Source organism: Babylonia areolata, chromosome 17 (assembly GCF_041734735.1).
Source record: "Babylonia areolata isolate BAREFJ2019XMU chromosome 17, ASM4173473v1, whole genome shotgun sequence".
NCBI lineage: Eukaryota > Metazoa > Mollusca > Gastropoda > Neogastropoda > Buccinidae > Babylonia > Babylonia areolata.
In genome coordinates, this window is record NC_134892.1 from 18,151,126 (window position 1) to 18,169,815 (window position 18,690).

Consider the following 18,690-nt stretch of genomic DNA (forward strand, 5'->3'; position numbering starts at 1 on the left):
TTTCCAGTCTAAATCCATCCAGGCAACCATGTATTTGTTCTGTATTGTCTGTATATTTTGTATAGCATTTTCAAGACTAAAAGATTATGCCAGTCTTATATCAAAGCTAATTTGTGCTTTCGCATTTCTTCTGTCATTGTAAACACAACTTATTCTTTCGGCTCATATTAATCTTGCTTCCATTTTGTTTCAACTGACTTCAGTTCAGTTTGATGTTGTTTGTTTTCTCCTTGTTAGCAGTGTGAAAAGCACAGAGTTCAGTTCAATCTGATGTTGTTTGTTTTCTCCTTGTTAGCAGTGTGAAAAGCACAGAGTTCAGTTCAATTTGATGTTTTCCTTTTTCAGTTCTTCGTATTCATGGACATGATCAAGAGAGAGGAGAAGAGATAGACAGACAGATAAATTGAGACAGACAGACAGACGGACAGACATAGAGGACTACAGACAGATGTCAACAAACTGACAGCTGTTCCAGATGTGTTTTTCTGTCCTCTCTTGTCTGTTGTCTGTCTCTCTGTCCGTCTGTCCAGTTGTCTGGCTGGTTACACATGTTTTATTCATACGCTCTCACCGTGTTAATCTGTTTATTTGTTCAGTTATGTGGTTAGTGGTTTGTATTGTTTGGTTTTCTTTGGAACGTGGCTGGTTGTGTACTTTGTTAACTGGGTGTTTGTTTAATTGGTTAATCATGTGATTGTCTACTTTGTTAATAGGATGATAGTGTACTTTGTTAACTGGGTGTTTGTTTAACTGGTTAATCGGGTGATTGTCTACTTTGTTAATAGGATGATAGTGTACTTTGTTAACTGGGTGTTTGTTTAACTGGTTAATCGGGTGGTTATCTACATTGTTAATCGGATGATTGTCTACTTATTAATCGAGTGATTGTCTGCTTTGATAATCGGGTGGTTGCCTACTTTGATAATGGGGTGGTTGTTCACTTTGTTCTTGTTACTTGTTGTTTTCATTTCTTATTTCATTCTTTTTGTGCATTCATTAATCCTATTTCATCTCTGTCTTGTTTGACTGTTGGGCCTATGGCTTTATCTTCGCGCATTTTGTCATTTATTTCATTATAAATAAGCATTGGTATGTTGTTTACTACTTCTTATTTACCCCCCCCCTCTCTGTCTCTGTCTGTCTGTCTCTCGGCCCCAGTCCCTGTCTCTTTCCTTCTCTGTCTGTCTGTCCGTCACTTCATGTCGATCACACTTTATCATCACCGTCGTTGTCGTCGTCAAAAGCAACAGCACCAGTCTCCCCATCATCCAAACATTTTCACTCTGTACTGTTTTCATTAGTCGGTCTTGTTCATACCCATGTATATATTATTGTAAATAAAGTTTCCCATGGAAGCAATAACAAACAAGATATTTATATATGTATCTCTCTCTCTCTCTCTCTCTCTCTCTCTCTATATATATATATATATATATATATATATATATATATATCACTATTTTGCTGTCTCTGTCTCCCTCCCTCACTTTCTCATGACTTTCCCTCACTTTCTCATGGCTGGTCAGGCATCTGCTTGGCAGATGTGGTGTAGCGCATATGGATTTTTCCTTGAGCTACTGACACTGATGCTGATACTGATACTGATACTCTCATGACTTTCTCTCTCTCACTGTCTCTGTCTTCCGCTGCCCTACCTCCCTCTCCCCCCACTCCTCTCTCTTTCCCCTGACCCCTGACCCCCTCAGCTCTTCTGTCCACCACATGTCTTCTCCTTCTCTCTCTCCCGCCTCTCCTCTGTCCCATCTCTCTCCCCTCTCTCTCCCCAGCCCTCTCCTCTCTCCCTTCTCTCTCCCCTCTCTCTCCCCTCTCATTTCTCTCTCCATTCTCTCTTCCGCCTCTCCTCTCTCCGTTCTCTCCGTTCTCTCTCCCCTCTCTCTCCCTAACCCTCTTCTCTCCCCCCATTCCCCTCTCTCCTCTCTCTCATCACTACTCTCTCTCCCCTCTCTCTCCTCTCTCTCTCTTCTCTCTCCCCATTCCTCTCTCCCCTCTCCTCTCTCTCTCCTCTCTCCCTTCTTTCTCCCCACTCCTCTCTCTCCCTTCTCTCTCCCCTCTCTCTTCCGCCTCTCCTCTCCCTTCTCTCTCCCCTCTCTCTCCCCTCTCTCTCCCTTCTCTCTCCCCTCTCTCTCCCCTCTCATTTCTCTCTCCATTCTCTCTTCCGCCTCTCCTCTCTCCCTTCTCTCTCCCCAACCATCTTCTCTCTCCCTTTTCTGTCCCCTCTCTCTCCCCTCTCATTTCTCTCTCCATTCTCTCTTCCGCCTCTCCTCTCTCCTTTCTCTCTCCCCTCTCCTTAGCCCTCTTCTCTCTCCCCATTCCCCTCTCCCCTCTCTCTCCTCACTCTTCTCTCTCCCCTCTCTCTCCCTTCTCTCTCCCCATTCCTCTCTCCCCTTTCTCTTCCGCCTTTCCTCTCTCCCTTCTCTCTCCCTAGCCCTCTTCTCTCTCCCCATTCCTCTCTCCTCTCTCTCCCCTCTCTCTCCCCACTCCTCTCTCTCCCCACTCCTCTCTCTCCCCACCTCTCTCTCCCCTCTCTCTCCCCTCTCTCCCCACTCCTCTCTCTCCCCTCTCTCTCCCCTCTGTCTCCCCACTCCTCTCTCTCCCCTCTCTCTCCCCACTCATCTCTCTCGCCACTCCTCTCTCTCCCCTCTCTCTCCCCTCTGTCTCCCCACTCCTCTCTCTCCCCTCTCTCTCCCCTCTCTCTCCCCACTCCTCTCTCTCCCCTCTCTCTCCCCTCTCTCTCCCCTCTGTCTCCCCACTCCTCTCTCTCGCCTCTCTCTCCCCTCTCTCTCCCCACTCTTCTCTCTCCCCTCTCTCTCCCCTCTCTCTTCCGCCTTTCCTCTCTCCCTTCTCTCTCCCTAGCCCTCTTCTCTCTCCCCATTCCTCTCTCCTCTCTCTCCCCTCTCTCTCCCCTCTCTCTCCACTCCTCTCTCTCCCCTCTCTCTCCCCACTCCTCTCTCTCCCCTCTCTCTCCCCTCTCTCTCCTCTCTCTTTCCCCACTCCTCTCTCTCCCCTCTGTCTCCCCACTCCTCTCTCTCCCCTCTCTCTCCCCTCTCTGTCCCCACTCTTCTCTCTCCCCTCTCTCTCCCCTCTCTCTCCCACTCCTCTCTCTCCCCTCTCTCCCCACTCCTCTCTCTCCCCACTCCTCTCTCTCCCCACTCTTCTCTCTCCCCTCTCTCTCCCCACTCCTCTCTCTCCCCTCTCTCTCCCCACTGCTCTCTCTCCCCTCTCTCTCCCCTCTCTCTCCTCACTCCTCTCTCTCCCCTCTCTCTCCCCACTCTTCTCTCTCCCCTCTCTCTCCCCTTTCTCTTCCGCCTTTCCTCTCTCCCTTCTCTCTCCCTAGCCCTCTTCTCTCTCCCCATTCCTCTCTCCTCTCTCTCCCCTTTCTCTTCCGCCTTTCCTCTCTCCCTTCTCTCTCCCTTCTCTCTCCCTAGCCCTCTTCTCTCTCCCCATTCCTCTCCCCTCTCTCTTCCGCATTTCCTCTCTCCCTTCTCTCTCCCTTCTCTCTCCCTAGCCCTCTTCTCTCTCCCCATTCCTCTCTCCTCTCTCTCCCCTCTCTCTCCCCTCTCTCTCCCCTCCTCTCTCTCCCCTCTCTCTCCCCTCTCTCTCCCCTCTCTCCCCACTCCTCTCTCTCCCCTCTCTCTCCCCTCTCTCTCCCCTCTCTCTCCCCACTCCTCTCTCTCCCCTCTCTCTCTCCCCTCTCTCTCCCCTCTCTCTCCCCTGTCTTCCCACTCCTCTCTCTCCCCTCTCTCTCCCCTCTCTCTCCCCACTCCTCTCTCTCCCCTCTCTCTCCCCACTCCTCTCTCTCCTCTCTCTCCCCTCTCTCTCCCCTCTCTCTCCTCACTCCTCTCTCTCCCCACTCTCTTCCCTCTCTCTCCCCTCTCTCTCCCCACTCCTCTCTCTCCCCTCTGTCTCCCCACTCCTCTCTCTCCCCTCTCTCTCCCCTCTCTCTCCCCACTCCTCTCTCTCCCCTCTCTCTCCCCTCTCTCTCCCCTCTCTCTCTCCCCACTCCTCTCTCTCCCCTCTGTCTCCTGTCTCCCCACTCCTCTCTCTCCCCTCTGTCTCCCCACTCCTCTCTCTCCCCTCTGTCTCCCCACTCCTCTCTCTCCCCTCTCTCTCCCCACTCTTCTCTCTCCCCTCTCTCTCCCCTCTCTCTCCCCTCTCTCTCCCCACTCCTCTCTCTCCCCTCTCTCTCCCCTCTCTCTCCCCACTCCTTTCTCTCCCCTCTCTCTCCCCTCTCTCTCTGTCTCCCCACTCCTCTCTCTCCCCTCTGTCTTCCCTCTCTCTCCCCACTCCTCTCTCTCCCCTCTCTCTCCCCTCTCTCTCCCCACTCCTCTCTCCCCTCTCTCTCCCCTCTCTCTCCCCTCTGTCTCCCCACTCCTCTCTCTCCCCTCTCTCTCCCCTCTCTCTCCCCACTCCTCTCTCCCCTCTCTCTCCCCTCTCTCTCCCCTCTGTCTCCCCACTCCTCTCTCCCCTCTCTCTCCCCTCTCTCACCCCTCTGTCTTCCCACTCCTCTCTCTCCCCTCTCTCTCCCCTCTCTCTCCCCACTCCTCTCTCCCCTCTCTCTCCCCTCTCTCTCCCCTCTGTCTCCCCACTCCTCTCTCCCCTCTCTCTCCCCTCTCTCACCCCTCTGTCTTCCCACTCCTCTCTCTCCCCTCTCTCTCCCCTCTCTCTCCCCACTCCTCTCTCTCCCCTCTCTCTCCCCCACTCCTCTCTCTCCCCTCTCTCTCCCCACTCCTCTCTCTCCCCTCTCTCTCCCCTCTCTCTCCCCTTGTCTTCCCACTCCTCTCTCTCCCCTCTCTCTCCCCCTCTCTCTCCCCACTCCTCTCTCTCCCCTCTCCTCTCTCTCTCCCCACCTCTCTCTCCCCACTCCTCTCTCTCCCCTCTCTCTCCCTCTCTCCCCTCTCTCTCCCCTCTCTCTCCCCTCTGTCTTCCCACTCCTCTCTCTCCCCTCTCCTCTCTCTCTTCCCACTCCTCTCTCCCCTCTCTCTCCTCTCTCTCTTCCCTCTCTCTCCCCTCTCTCTCCTCTCTCTCTTCCCACTCCTCTCTCTCCCCACTCCTCTCTGTCCCCCTCTCTCTCCCCTCTCTCTCCCCTCTGTCTTCCCACTCCTCTCTCTTCCCTCTCTCTCCTCTCTCTCTTCCCACTCCTCTCTCTCCCCTCTCTCTCCCCACTCCTCTCTCTCCCCTCTCTCTCCCCACTCCTCTCTCTCCCCTCTCTCTCCCCTCTCTGTCCTCACTCCTCTCTCCCCTGTCTCTCCCCTCTCTCTCCCCTCTGTCTCCCCACTCCTCTCTCTCCCCTCTCTCTCCCCTCTCTCTCCCCTCTCTCTTCCCTCTCTCTCCCCTCTGTCTCCCCACTCCTCTCTCTCCCCTCTCTCTCCTCACTCCCCTCTCTCCCCTCTCTCTCCCCTCTCTCTTCCCTCTCTCTCTCTCTCTCTTCCCACTCCTCTCTCTCTTCCCACTCCTCTCTCTCCCCTCTGTCTTCCCACTCCTCTCTCTTCCCTCTCTCTCCCCTCTCTCTTCCCTCTCTCTCCCCTCTGTCTCCCCACTCCTCTCTCTCCCCTCTCTCTCCTCACTCCTCTCTCTCCCCTCTCTCTCCTCACTCCTCTCTCTTCCCTCTCTCTCCTCTCTCTCTTCCTACTCCTCTCTGTCCCCTGTCTCTTCCTAGCCCCCCTTATCCTTTCCTCGTTCCCACTTCTCTCCTCTCTTTCCCTTCTCTCCCCCCTTCCCTCCTCCCCCAGCTCCTGCTCCGAACCATAGACCACCACCCCACCCTCTTTTTTTTTTTTTCATGACATCTCTCTCTACTCCTCAGTCTCCCTCTCTCCCTACTCCTCAGTCTCCCTCTTTCCCCATCCCCACAATGACTCAAGACCCCCCACCCCTACCCCCACCCCCCACCACACGACCCTCTCTCTCTTCACTTTGTTTCCACATGACATATCCCATCAGGCCATGGGCGGACAATCGGAAAAGCCGATTTCATCACAATTTTGCCGTTTCGTGACAACGGCTGGACTTAGTTCCGTCTGCCTGTTGTGTCACGCGAAATGACCCTATTGCACGCAGACAAAAGAAGTTGTGGATGCAGACTGGTAATATGATAATAGGATTTGTTCTCTGGATATTTTACCTTTTGTCTGTGATCTGGATATCCGGAGAGAAGAGAGTATTGTGTGTGTGTGTGTGTGTGTGTGTGTAGGTGTGGGTGTGGGTGTGTGTGTGTGTGAATCAGAATCAGAATCAGACTCAAAACCAGAATCAATTTTAATGTCAATTAATCCATAACAATGTTTATAAGACGCGCATTCACATTCACATATACCACAATAAAAGTAATTGAAAAAACACCTCTCTCTCTCTCTCTCTCTCTCTCTCTCTCTCTCTCTCTATATATATATATATATATATATATATCTGTGTGTGTGTGTGTGTGTGTGTGTGTGTGTGTGTGTGTTTTCTTTTCGGTAACATATATCGGGTATCCCCCAAAAAGTTAACCGCTTTTTGACAAGTATTTTCTCAGTGATCTAAAAGATCTTAAAAGATATATAAAAGTTCGGACGAAAATTATGCGAGTATTGTCAAAGTCAAAGCAGCATGTCAAAAAATTCAATATCAGAGGAAAACTCACTTATTTCAGTTTATGCTCAATGTGGCCTCCATCTTCCTCCACGACTAAACGAAGCCGTTTTTTTTTTGTTTTTTTTTTCCCAAGCAGAAATGCTTTTACGTATTTCTTCCGCCGATATCTCCTCCCATGACATAATTATCCTGTCCTTTAACGCCTGCTCGGTCAATTTGTCTCTCACTCCCTGGTAAACTTTCTCCTTCAGAGAGTCCCATATGGCATAATCCATTGGTTACAGTCAGGACTTTGTGCAGGCCATTCATCCTTCTTGATGAATTCTGGTGTAGCCTCCTCCACTTGGACCTGGGTTACCCTACTTGTGTGTGAAGGAGCCCCATCTTGCTGAAACACGTAATTGTTACTAGGATAAAGGCGCCTACAGTCCGGGAGAAGATTGTCATCCAATAACTGAATGTAGCTTTCACTATTAACCTTGGCTCTATCAGTGTCAATAAAATGAATGTTTGTTTTTCCTTTCCAGGATACTCCAGCTGAAACCATTATCATTTCTGAAAATCTAGAAATCTCATGACAGAGGCGAGATGGCTGAATTTCTCGTTTCCGTTTCCCATAAACGCGATTGTTTTAGCGATTTTTAGCTATCTCTAATGTTAAGTCTTTCTCGTCTGTGAAAATGATCCTTTTCACAGCGGTGGCCGAGTAGCGGTCATTCAAGGTACGGCAGCGAGCTTTTCTTTTCCCTCTAACAATTTGGTCCCTCCTTGATACCCGTGTCCTCTTGAAGGGCTTCAGCTCCAATTCTTTCAGCATTCTTTGCACAGAAGACTTGCTCACTTGTAAATCGCTTGCAATTTTTCTTAGAGATTTGTGGGTCCCTGGCTTCTCCTCCTGGAATTGAATCAGTTCCTCAACACGGTCCTTGTTCTCCTCCGAACATGCAGTCTTGTGTCTCCCACTGCCAGTTTTACGTGCTACTGACCCTGTAGTGCGTATTTTAGCGATAAGTCTATTTACAGTGACATGACTCCACCCCTTGCCTGGAAATTCCTTTACGATCCTTCTTCCACCCCAGCCTTTCTCCTTGAAACAGTTTTCAATGGTAACCTTATCACTTTCACTCCAAGGTTTGGTTGATCCTTCCAAACTGAAACTTTGGACAGAACTGATTTTGGATACAGACGAAAAAAAAAAAAAAAAATCAATAGACTTGACACTCAGACAGGCTATGTTTAGACTGACATTGATTGACAGATGCCAACACCTGGCAGCTGGCATGAACATGATGGTCACATTGCACAGCTCTGATACTGGATTTTTTAACATGCTGTTTTGAATTTGACAATACTCGCATAATTTACGTCCGAACTTTTAGATATTTTGCAGACTTGTTGATGATACCCTGAGGTTACTGTGTTAAAATTATCATTGAATTCGGTTTCTCTATCACTGAGAAAATACTTGTCAAAAAGCAGTTCACTTTTTGGGGACACCAGATATACCTACCTGAAATGATTCCTATTCATATCATATTCTTTCGTTGTTGTTCTTTTGATATATAGATCCATCCATGTTCCGACACGAATAAGCTTTGAGTTCAGTTGCTGGTGTTTATGATATCATGAGACGGCAACAGAAAATTCAGACTTTGTTACTAATAGATACTAGTTCGAAGATCTTCGCAATAAATACAGAACGATACTGGAGTTTGCATTGCATTGAATAATGTACCTTTTGCTTTGATTAATGAATTTAATACATGGCTCTCTCTCTCTCTCTCTCTCTCTCTCTCTCTCTGTGTGTGTGTGTGTGTGTGTGTGTGTGTGTGTGTGTGTGTGTGTGTTCTTCAGTTTAACGTCTATTCACTATAAGTTTTTTTAGACGGAAAGGAGTAAAGTAGTGTATAAAGGAAAGGGAATGCATGTGAATATTAGTGGAAAAAAACGAAAGAAAAAAAACGAAAAAAGTTCATGTTATGTATCAGAGGAAAAGTATATTATAAGAAAAAGTCTAAAGAGGTTGTGGTGTGTATTGAATGAGTTGTCACGGGAAGGAGAATATGTATATGCATATCAACAAGTATTAACCTACAACAGTGTAAATATAAATAACAGTATTAAATATAATACATCAAAGGAGGATACCAACTGGACTGGAGTTTAAAATTTCTGAAAACATTCTAAGCAATGAATAATCATTCAAAATCTTTTCAGTGGCTAATGAAATATTGGAAGAAAAGTCATCAACTACATCTTTTGGAAGTAACTGTCTTATGCTCGGACAATGTATGAGTAGATGGCTTACAGTTATTTGCTTACCGCATATACATTTTATATTTTTAGAAAATTTTGTACGAAAGGCATTTAAACGATGTCAATACATTAGACTTGTAATTTGTCTTGAATGTGCTGCTGGTGTCGAATTTAGAAAATGTTTGGGATTAGCTGCATTCTTTGTGTTTACACAACATTGGTAATATTGATTATTTGAATCTATAAGTAATTTCTTAAATCGATTTCTAGATACATTTTCTATACAGCTAATGCATTCATGTAGATCTAATTGGATGTCAAGTTGTATTGCGCCTTCGAAATTACGTGCTGCTTTTCTAGCTGCTTGGTCTACCCACTCATTTGAAGATATTCCACAGTGCGAAGGGCACCCAAGAGAAAGTTATTTTAATGCCCTGTTTTGTCAGTTGGTGAATAATATGTTTTATTTCCATTGTCATCTCAATTCGCTTCTTTGAATTTGGAGATTCTATAGCTTGTAATACTGACTTTGAGTCTACACATAATAAAATTTCACTTACAGTTTTCGGAATATCTAAAATATAATTTAAGGCCATAAGTATGGCTATAAGTTCAGCTGTGAAAATGGAATATTGTCTACCAACATAGTATAATTTTTCTATTCTAAATGAAGGAATTACAAAAGCCGCTCCTGAATTACCATCTTCTGGAACAGATCCGTCTGTGTATATTTTTAGATAATTTGAATATTGATTTTCTATATGTGAGAGCACTTCAGGTTTTAACAAAAATGGTGACTGGTTCTTGGATAAATCTGTATATGGATTTTTCCTTGAGCTACTGACACTGATATGTGTGTGTGTGTGTGTGTGTGTGTGTGTGTGTGTGTGTGTGTGTGTGTGTGTGTGTGTTAACATGCCTTAGAGCGATTTACATGTTAAAATGTAATCGTTTTTTTTATCACTATAACCTTCATAGTGCTTACTGTGTTCAATGATTTAATCCGAAAATGATTGAACTGATGGTAATATGACTTTCACTACACACACACACACACGCACGCACGCACGCATCCACACACATGCACACACACACACACACACACACACACACACATGCACACACACACACACACACACACACACACACACACACACACACACACTCACACACACATATGTTTATTGTATATATATATATATATATATATATATATATATATATATATATATATATATATACACACACACACACACACACATATGTTTATTGTGTGTGTGTGTATATATATATATATATATATGTGTGTGTGTGTGTGTGTGTGTGTCTTCTATCCCGAAGTCATCGCCAACTACATTTATCTCGTGTTTTATAGCTGTTTTCTGCCTGTATTTTAGAATATATCTGTATCCAGATTATCACTGTTGTTTAATATAAAACACACACACACACAAACTGACGGGAGAGGTGGCCGAAAGGAAAGGGCACTGGGTTCTCCGTGCTGGGTTCATGGTGGAGATTTTTCCCATCTCCCAAGTCATCATGTGTGCGGACCTGCTAGTGCCTGAACCCCCCTTTGTGTATCTACGCCGGCAGAAGATCACATATGCACGTTAAAGATCCTGTAATTCATGTCAGCGTTCGGTTGTTATGGGAACAAGATCATTACCAATATAACACTCCCGTCCCCCGAAAACGGAGTATGGCCGCCTACTAGGCGGGGTTTAAAACCGTCATACACCTGAAATACTCACTCATACATACGGGTGAACGTGAGAGTGGCAACCCACGAAAGCAGATTTTCTTTCTGTCTTTTTCTTTTGCTTCTTTCTTTCTTTTTTGTTCATGGCTTCACTACAATGCTGACAGGTTTTTTGTTGTTGTTGTTGTTGTTTGACACTCTTTCATCTTGTGGATATCATTGTTGTATAAACATGCGTTACATTTGTGAGTATCGTGCTGATATATACCAACAGCTTGTGGAGCATCACATAGAGTGATATAACATTGTTTCAGTGTAATCAGTTTCCCATTGCGCTGGATTAAAGGACATCAGTGTTAAACAATAACGCTGTCTTGATATATCTGTACGTCTGTTTACGCGCGTGTGTGTAAGTGCATGCATGCATATGTGTGTGCATGTGTGCGTGTGTATGTGTGTGTGCGTGCGTGCGTGCGTGCGTGCGTGCGTATGTGTGTGTGCGTGTGTTCGTGCGTGCGTGCGCGCGCGCGCGCACGCGCGCGTGTGTGTGTGTTCGAATTCCACAGTCGCCAGTATTTCCTCCCCCTGCCCTGGACCTTTAGTGGTGGTCTGGACACAAGTCATTCGTATGGTACAATAAACCGAGGTCCCGTGTGCAGCACGTACTTAGCGTACATAAAAGAACCCACTGCAACGAAAGAGTTTCTGGCAAAATTCAGCAGAAAAATTGACTTTGATAGAAAAACACTGATGGACTGCACATGCAAGCAGGGGAGAGCAGGCCACATTTCTGTTGTGACAAACGGTAATACAATACAATGAAGTACAATACAATACAATACAATACAAAACAACACAATACAATACATACAGAATAAACACATGTACATGTCATATTCCATATACAAAGAGAGAAGAGAGACAGACAGAGAGAGACAGAGAGTTGAAAAACACAAACGCAAAACCATGAAACTGTTGTGCTTTTGTATGTACGTGTCATGGCTTTGCGTTTCTGACGCGCATAACAATTCAACAAAATTAAGAACACACAATAAACAATGAACGAACACACACACACACACACACACACACACACACACACACACACACACACACACACACACACACACACACACACTTAATTAAAACCCTGACTGTCCTCACCCATCCCTCCTGGGCACAGCGCCAAGTCTGATGTTTTGTAACACACAGCTCGCCATACATCCTTCGGCAGGAACATGTCTCCAATGATTTATCACAGGTGATTTCCGTGCCGTGGCCACTGTCTCAGGGTCGACAACTCCTCCCACAGAAACAAACAAGCGGACTTTAAATCGTGCCATTAATTTGTGAAGTCATGCATAACGAATGTGGCGGAAAGGCTACTGCTTTATAAATGGCTTCCTGTGGAACGTGAGCAGTCTGTGGACGTGTGCCGTTTTGGCCTTCACGTTTGTGGTGGACGTGAAGTTTTCCTCTGTGTTTTTCCGAGAGTGACATTTTTCTTCGTTTGTTTTGTTTGGTCTTTAGTCACCATGAGAGTGCTGCTCTTGTTTGGGGTATTTCTAGGTAAGTGGCTGCTTTCTTCATTTGTAGACGAGCATGCTCCTGTGTTGGTGACTGTTTCTGTATCTGTTCTGTTTGTCTGTTGTGTTGGTGACTGTTTCTGTATCTGTTCTGTCTCTCTGCTGTGTTAGTGTCTGTTTCTGTATCTGTTCTGTTTGTCTGTTGTGTTGGTGACTGTTTCTGTATCTGTTCTGTTTGTCTGTTGTGTTGGTGACTGTTTCTGTATCTGTTCTGTTTGTCTGTTGTGTTGGTGACTGTTTCTGTATCTGTTCTGTCTGTTGTGTTGGTGACTGTTTCTGTATCTGTTCTGTCTGTTGTGTTGGTGTCTGTTTCTGTATCTGTTCTGTCTCTCTGCTGTGTTAGTGTCTGTTTCTGTATCTGTTCTGTTTGTCTGTTGTGTTGGTGACTGTTTCTGTATCTGTTCTGTCTGCTGTGTTGGTGACTGTTTCTGTATCTGTTCTGTTTGTCTGTTGTGTTGGTGTCTGTTTCTGTATCTGTTCTGTTTGTCTGTTGTGTTAGTGTCTGTTTCTGTATCTGTTCTGTCTGCTGTGTTAGTGTCTGTTTCTGTATCTGTTCTGTCTGCTGTGTTGGTGTCTGTTTCTGTATCTGTTCTGTTTGTCTGTTGTGTTGGTGTCTGTCTGTCCCCCGCTTTCTCCCCTCACTTCCGTCTCTAGTCGTATGTCTGTGTGTGTGTGTGTGTGTGTGTGTGTGTGTGTGTGATAACCAATGGTCCTTTCCGTTAGAGATGATTCAACTGGACTCCAGATGCACTCTTTAAAGGGTTTACGTCACTCTACCTTCTGGTTTATTTGCTTGTTTTATAAAGCATCTTTGATTTTTTTTCCCTTTATGACAGAAGAGTTGTAGGTTTACTTACTTGACTTCACTATCATGTTGTTTGATTTCTCTATTTTGTCCATTAGTGGATTCAGTTAAAGGTAACTATTTGTACAACTTCTTCTGTGTCAGTGCTTGTTTACCCGAGAAGATTCAAAGAGAGACAAGATGTTTTTTATTGCACCAATGTTGAAAAACACGGAAAATTGTTGTCGTGTTCATTACATCACCTTACACACCACTGCATGTTACCCAAGACTGAAACATTCACTGAATATACCACACACATAAAGTAATAAGTAAATGAAATTATGTCTGGGTTAGTACAACTGAGTTGATCATTTGTATCGAACACACATTTTTATCTCCCATGCACACACACACACACACACGCACGCACACACACACACACACACACACACACACACACACACACACACACACACATATATATATATATATATATATATATAGAGAGAGAGAGAGAGAGAGAGAGAGAGAGAGAGAGAGATGTTGCACTTGATTGGTAGGTACCCACAGAGAGCTGCACATTCTTGATGCTGTCCCAGCTAACTGTATTGTGAGTTACGTTTACTGCAAATGGAACTTGTTTTTCAAAGACGCATGTACATGATCAACTCGAAAGACGATGTTTGGTGTATTTTGTATGCACACACAAGGATAATTCAAATGCGCTTAAACCCGAATGCCAAATGTCAAAAATATACAAAATAGAATGTACCTTTCAGCAGAGTGTTCTCTTTGTGTTGCAGGCTGTGCATTGATGGTGGGGGCAGTGGATGAGTGGCTGTGGCTGATGGCTCTCAGTAGTATGCAGCAACAGCAACAACAACAGCAACAGTATCAAGCACGTGAGTTGTGCCACTGGCTGGTTTATTGTTTATCATTGATATCTATATTTCCCCCGTGTTAGACTGGAGGGGAACTTTGACAGAGGCCACACGCATCAAAGCCATCATCCTCAAAGCCCATCTTCGTTGGACCGGGCACGTCATACGAATCGATGTCTCACAGAATCCCCATGCTACTGCGAACTCTGCCATGGCAAAAGAAGGCGAGGAAGACCCCCAAAAGGCCAACGCTGCTCGTGCTGGGACCCCCAAGAAGAAGGCAGCAGCAGCAGTAGCAATGCCCACAGAGCCTGAAGGAGAAGGCAGCAGCAATGCCCACAGAGCCAGAAGGAGAAGGCAGCAGCAATGCCCACAGAGCCTGAAGGAGAAGGCAGCAGCAGTAGCAATGCCCACAGAGCCTGAAGGAGAAGGCAGCAGCAATGCCCACAGAGCCAGAAGGAGAAGGCAGCAGCAATGCTCACAGAGCCAGAAGGAGAAGGCAGCAGCAATGCTCACAGAGCCTGAAGGAGAAGGCAGCAGCAATGCCCACAGAGCCAGAAGGAGAAGGCAGCAGCAGCAGCAATGCCCACAGAGCCTGGACAGTGTCCCTGCCCTCACTGCGGTCGCCCATGGAGATTCAAACTGGGACTCCATAGCCACATGTCAGTCCACACTAAAGGAGACTGAGAATCGCATATTTGTCATTATCGGACACGATGGACAACCAAGAGGAGATACTGACATTGCACCTATCCTCGGTCAGAGATAAGCACTTTACAAACACGGCACAACAAGCTCCTACCTGGGTAGTGCCGACTGACAGCTGCCTTCAGGCGCTTATCATTGGTTTCCTGCATCATTCAGTAAGTAGTGTCACACAAACACACCCACAGTTTCAGTTTCACTTTCTCAAGGAGGCGTCACTGCGTTCGGACAAATCCATACACGCTACACCACATCTGTTGAGCAGATGCCTGACCAGCAGCATAACCCAACGCGCTTAGTCAGGCCTTGAGTGCATGCTTACATATTTGTGTACCTATGAAAGTGGATTTCATTTTACGTAATTTCGCCAGAGGACAACGCTCTCGTTGCCATGGGTTCTTTTTCAGTGCGCCAAGTGCGTGCTGCACACGGGACCTCGGTTTATCGTCTCATCCGAAAGACTAGACGCTCAGTTTGATTTTCCAGTCAAACTTAGGAGAAAGGGCGAGAGCGGGATTCGAACCCACACCCTCACGGACTCTCTGTATTGGCAGCTGAGCGTCTTAACCATTCTGCCACCTTCCTCCTACACAGCAACACTATGCCATCCGTTTGTTGCTGGTTATGTCTTTTGACTTTCTTTCGTTCTTTCGTTATTTCTTCTTTCACGTCTTTCTGTATTTATTTTCTTTCATTTCGTTGTTATTTCGTACTTTCTTCTTTCATTTTTTGTCTTTCTTTCGTATTTTCCCGTTCTTTCTTTCCTTTCAGTCTTTCTTTCTTTTTTCTGTCTTTTTTTCTGTGTGCGTTCTTCAGTTTAACATGGACTGTGATTTTAGAAGAAAAACAACAACAACAACAACAACAACAAACAAACAAACAAAAAATCCATGTTCAAAGGAGCGAGAACCCAAAACAAAATGAACTGTAAACTGATTAAATCAAATGTCCGACTGAAAATTGTGAACAGCAGTACAAAATCATTAACAACATCTTTAACGATTTATCCGCAAATGTAGGTAGAATAGGCTTTAAGGCATCACATTCAAAACGAACATGCGTATTTGAGAGTAGTTCTCCACAGCAGCTTGTGACGTGTTTACTATATCTAGTTTTAAAAGCATTTAGTTTTATCCTGTAAACTAAAGAGATGATCTGCCTTCATATACTGTAGTGAGGGTAAAACTGAAAATACTTTTTAAACTTCACATACACTTTTTGGGCACTTTCGTTGAGCGTAAACAAACTGCTTTTCTAAACCTCTGTTCTTTCCACATCATTATTTTTCCAATAGAATACAACTATCTTTCTGTCATTTCTTCTTTCTTTTCTTTGTTTCTTTCATTCTCCATTTTTACTTTCATTTCTTCTTTGTTCATTCTTTCTTTCAGTCTTTAATCTCGACCAGCCTGTGTCTTATCTTGTTTGTTTTCTTTCTTGTCAATGTATTTTTCTTTCTTTCTGTCGGCGACTGTCTGTCTGTCTGTCTGTCTGTCTGTCTTCATTCCTCTTTGTCTGCCTTTCTATCTTCATTTATTCGTTCCTGTACTGTATTGTATTGTATTGTGTTGTATTGTATTGTATTGTATTGTACTGTCAGATCAATGTCATCTGTGTTGAATCCAGGCTGCTCACACAAGGGAAAGCGTATCGTCACCGTACAGCGCCATTGTTGGAAATCACATTTCTGTCTGCAGGTGTATTTGCTTTTCTATCAAGGTGGATTTTTTGCTGAATTTTTCAAGTGGGTTCTTTTACATGCGGTAAGTGCATGTTTTACACAGCATCACAGTTTATTGCCTCATCTGAAAGACTAGCACCATGACCACCATTGAAGGTATGGCAAAAGGAGGAGTGAAAACTGTCGGTCCGTTCATGAGACTCAACCCCGCAGACAGTCGCTTCCTCGTGAGACGTTACCACAGGGCCACCCTTTCTGGTGAGACGTTACCACAGGGCCACCCTTTCTGGTGAGACGTTACCACCCTTTCTGGTGAGACGTTACCACCCTTTCTGGTGGGACGTTACCACAGGGCCACCCTTTCTGGTGAGACGTTACCACCCTTTCTGGTGAGACGTTACCACCCTTTCTGGTGGGACGTTACCACCCTTTCTGGTGGGACGTTACCACAGGGCCACCCTTTCTGGTGAGACGTTACCACCCTTTCTGGTGAGACGTTACCACCCTTTCTGGTGGGACGTTACCACCCTTTCTGGTGGGACGTTACCACAGGGCCACCCTTTCTGGTGGGACGTTACCACAGGGCCACCCTTTCTGGTGGGACGTTACCACCCTTTCTGGTGGGACGTTACCACAGGGCCACCCTTTCTGGTGGGACGTTACCACCCTTTCTGGTGAGACGTTACCACAAGGCCACCCTTTCTGGTGGGACGTTACCACAGGGCCACCCTTTCTGGTGGGACGTTACCACAGGCCCACCCTTTCTGGTGGGACATTTCCACGGGGCCACCCTTTCTGGTAGGACGTTACCACAAGGCCACCCTTTCTGGTGGGACGTTACCACAGGCCCACCCTTTCTGGTGGGACATTTCCACGGGGCCACCCTTTCTGGTGGGACGTTACCACGGGGCCACCCTTTCTGGTGAGACGTTACCACCCTTTCTGGTGGGACATTTCCACGGGGCCACCCTTTCTGGTGGGACATTTCCACGGGGCCACCCTTTCTGGTGGGACGTTACCACGGGGCCACCCTTTCTGGTTTGTTTTCTTCTTTGTCCTTACCCCTCTTCAGACTGTTCGTTTTTTCTCTGTTCATTCTTTCATTATTTTCTCTTTCTTTCTTTCTTTCTTTCTTTCACCTCTTTCGTTTATTCTTTCTTCCTTTTCGTTCCCTCCTGCTTTCTTTTCCGCCCTTTGTCCTTCTTTTGTTTTCCTTAACCCTTCCTTTCTTACCACCTTCCTTCATCCTTCCTTTCTTCCCACCTTCCTTCATTCCTTCCTTTCTTCCCACCTTCCTTCATCCTTCCTTTCTTCCCACCTTCCTTCATTCCTTTCTTTCTTCCCACCTTCCTTCATCCTTCCTTTCTTCCCACCTTCCTTCATTCCTTCCCACCTTCCTTCATCCTTCCTTTCTTCCTACCTTCCTTCATTCCTTCATCCTTCCTTTCTTCCCACCTTCCTTCATTCCTTCATTACCGACGTATCCACACATTACAACACTGTCCTCTCTCAACTGCTGGATGAACATGCACCCCCCACTACCCGCATGCTCCCTGACAGACCCTCCGCCCCATAGTACACACAAGACATTCGACTCGCAAAACGCAAACGTCGCCAACTGGAAAGACGATGGCGATCAACAAAACTGCAAGTCCACAATCAAATATTCCGAAAACAAATAAATAAAGTCAAACATATTATCTCATCAGCAAAAACAAACTTCTTTTCTTCTCAAGTTCTCGATGCCACATCCACCAAATCTCTTTACTCTGTCATGTCAAACCTTCTCGGAACTGCAAAAAGGACTCCTCTTCCTTCTACCTACACTTTATCTGAACTCCCCAATGTCTTCTCCTCTTTCTTTTTCGACAAAGTCCAAAATATTCGTACCATCTTAGACCAAATGTCTTTCCAACCTGTTCATCCTGATCCTCAATTCAGCGGCACTCCTCTCCATTCCTTTAATCCATTGACTGAAACAGAAGTTCATGAAGTCCTAAAAGAAATGACAGTAAAATCCTGTGAGCTCGATCCTATACCAGCCTCGGTCTTTTCCCAATGTGTCTCACATCTTCTCCCCACAATCACTAATATTGTCAACTCATCCCTTCTCACTGGAACGTTTCCATCCACTTTCAAAACTGCAATCGTCCGGCCTCTTCTGAAGAAACCCAACCTTGATGCAAACATTTTGAAAAACTATCGACCAGTTTCTAATCTTCCATTCATGTCCAAACTCCTTGAAAAAGCTGTCCTCAAGCAGCTTAACAACCACCTTTGTTTCAACAATCTCATCCACCCATTTCAGTCTGCCTATCGCGCTGACCATAGCACCGAAACCACTCTCCTCCACATTCTGAACAATCTACTGATAGCGTCCGACTCAGGAAAAATTTCCCTTCTCACTCTTCTCGACTTGTCAGCCGCCTTTGATACGATAGACCATTCAATCCTTCTTTCCCGTCTTCATTTTACATTTTGTATCAACGGCACTGTTC

General features: G+C 45.9%; 1 long non-coding RNA gene across 1 annotated transcript in view; it reads left to right on the plus strand.

Moving 5' to 3' along the window:
- Window positions 1-11,918: 11,918 nt before the first annotated feature.
- The window catches only part of LOC143291505 (uncharacterized), a 9,294-nt gene continuing 2,522 nt past the window's right edge, over window positions 11,919-18,690 (plus strand). Inside the window, exons 1-2 of the long non-coding RNA XR_013056532.1 lie at window positions 11,919-12,121; window positions 13,729-13,827. This is a non-coding gene — a long non-coding RNA (uncharacterized LOC143291505). The remainder of the gene's footprint in view (window positions 12,122-13,728; window positions 13,828-18,690) is intronic.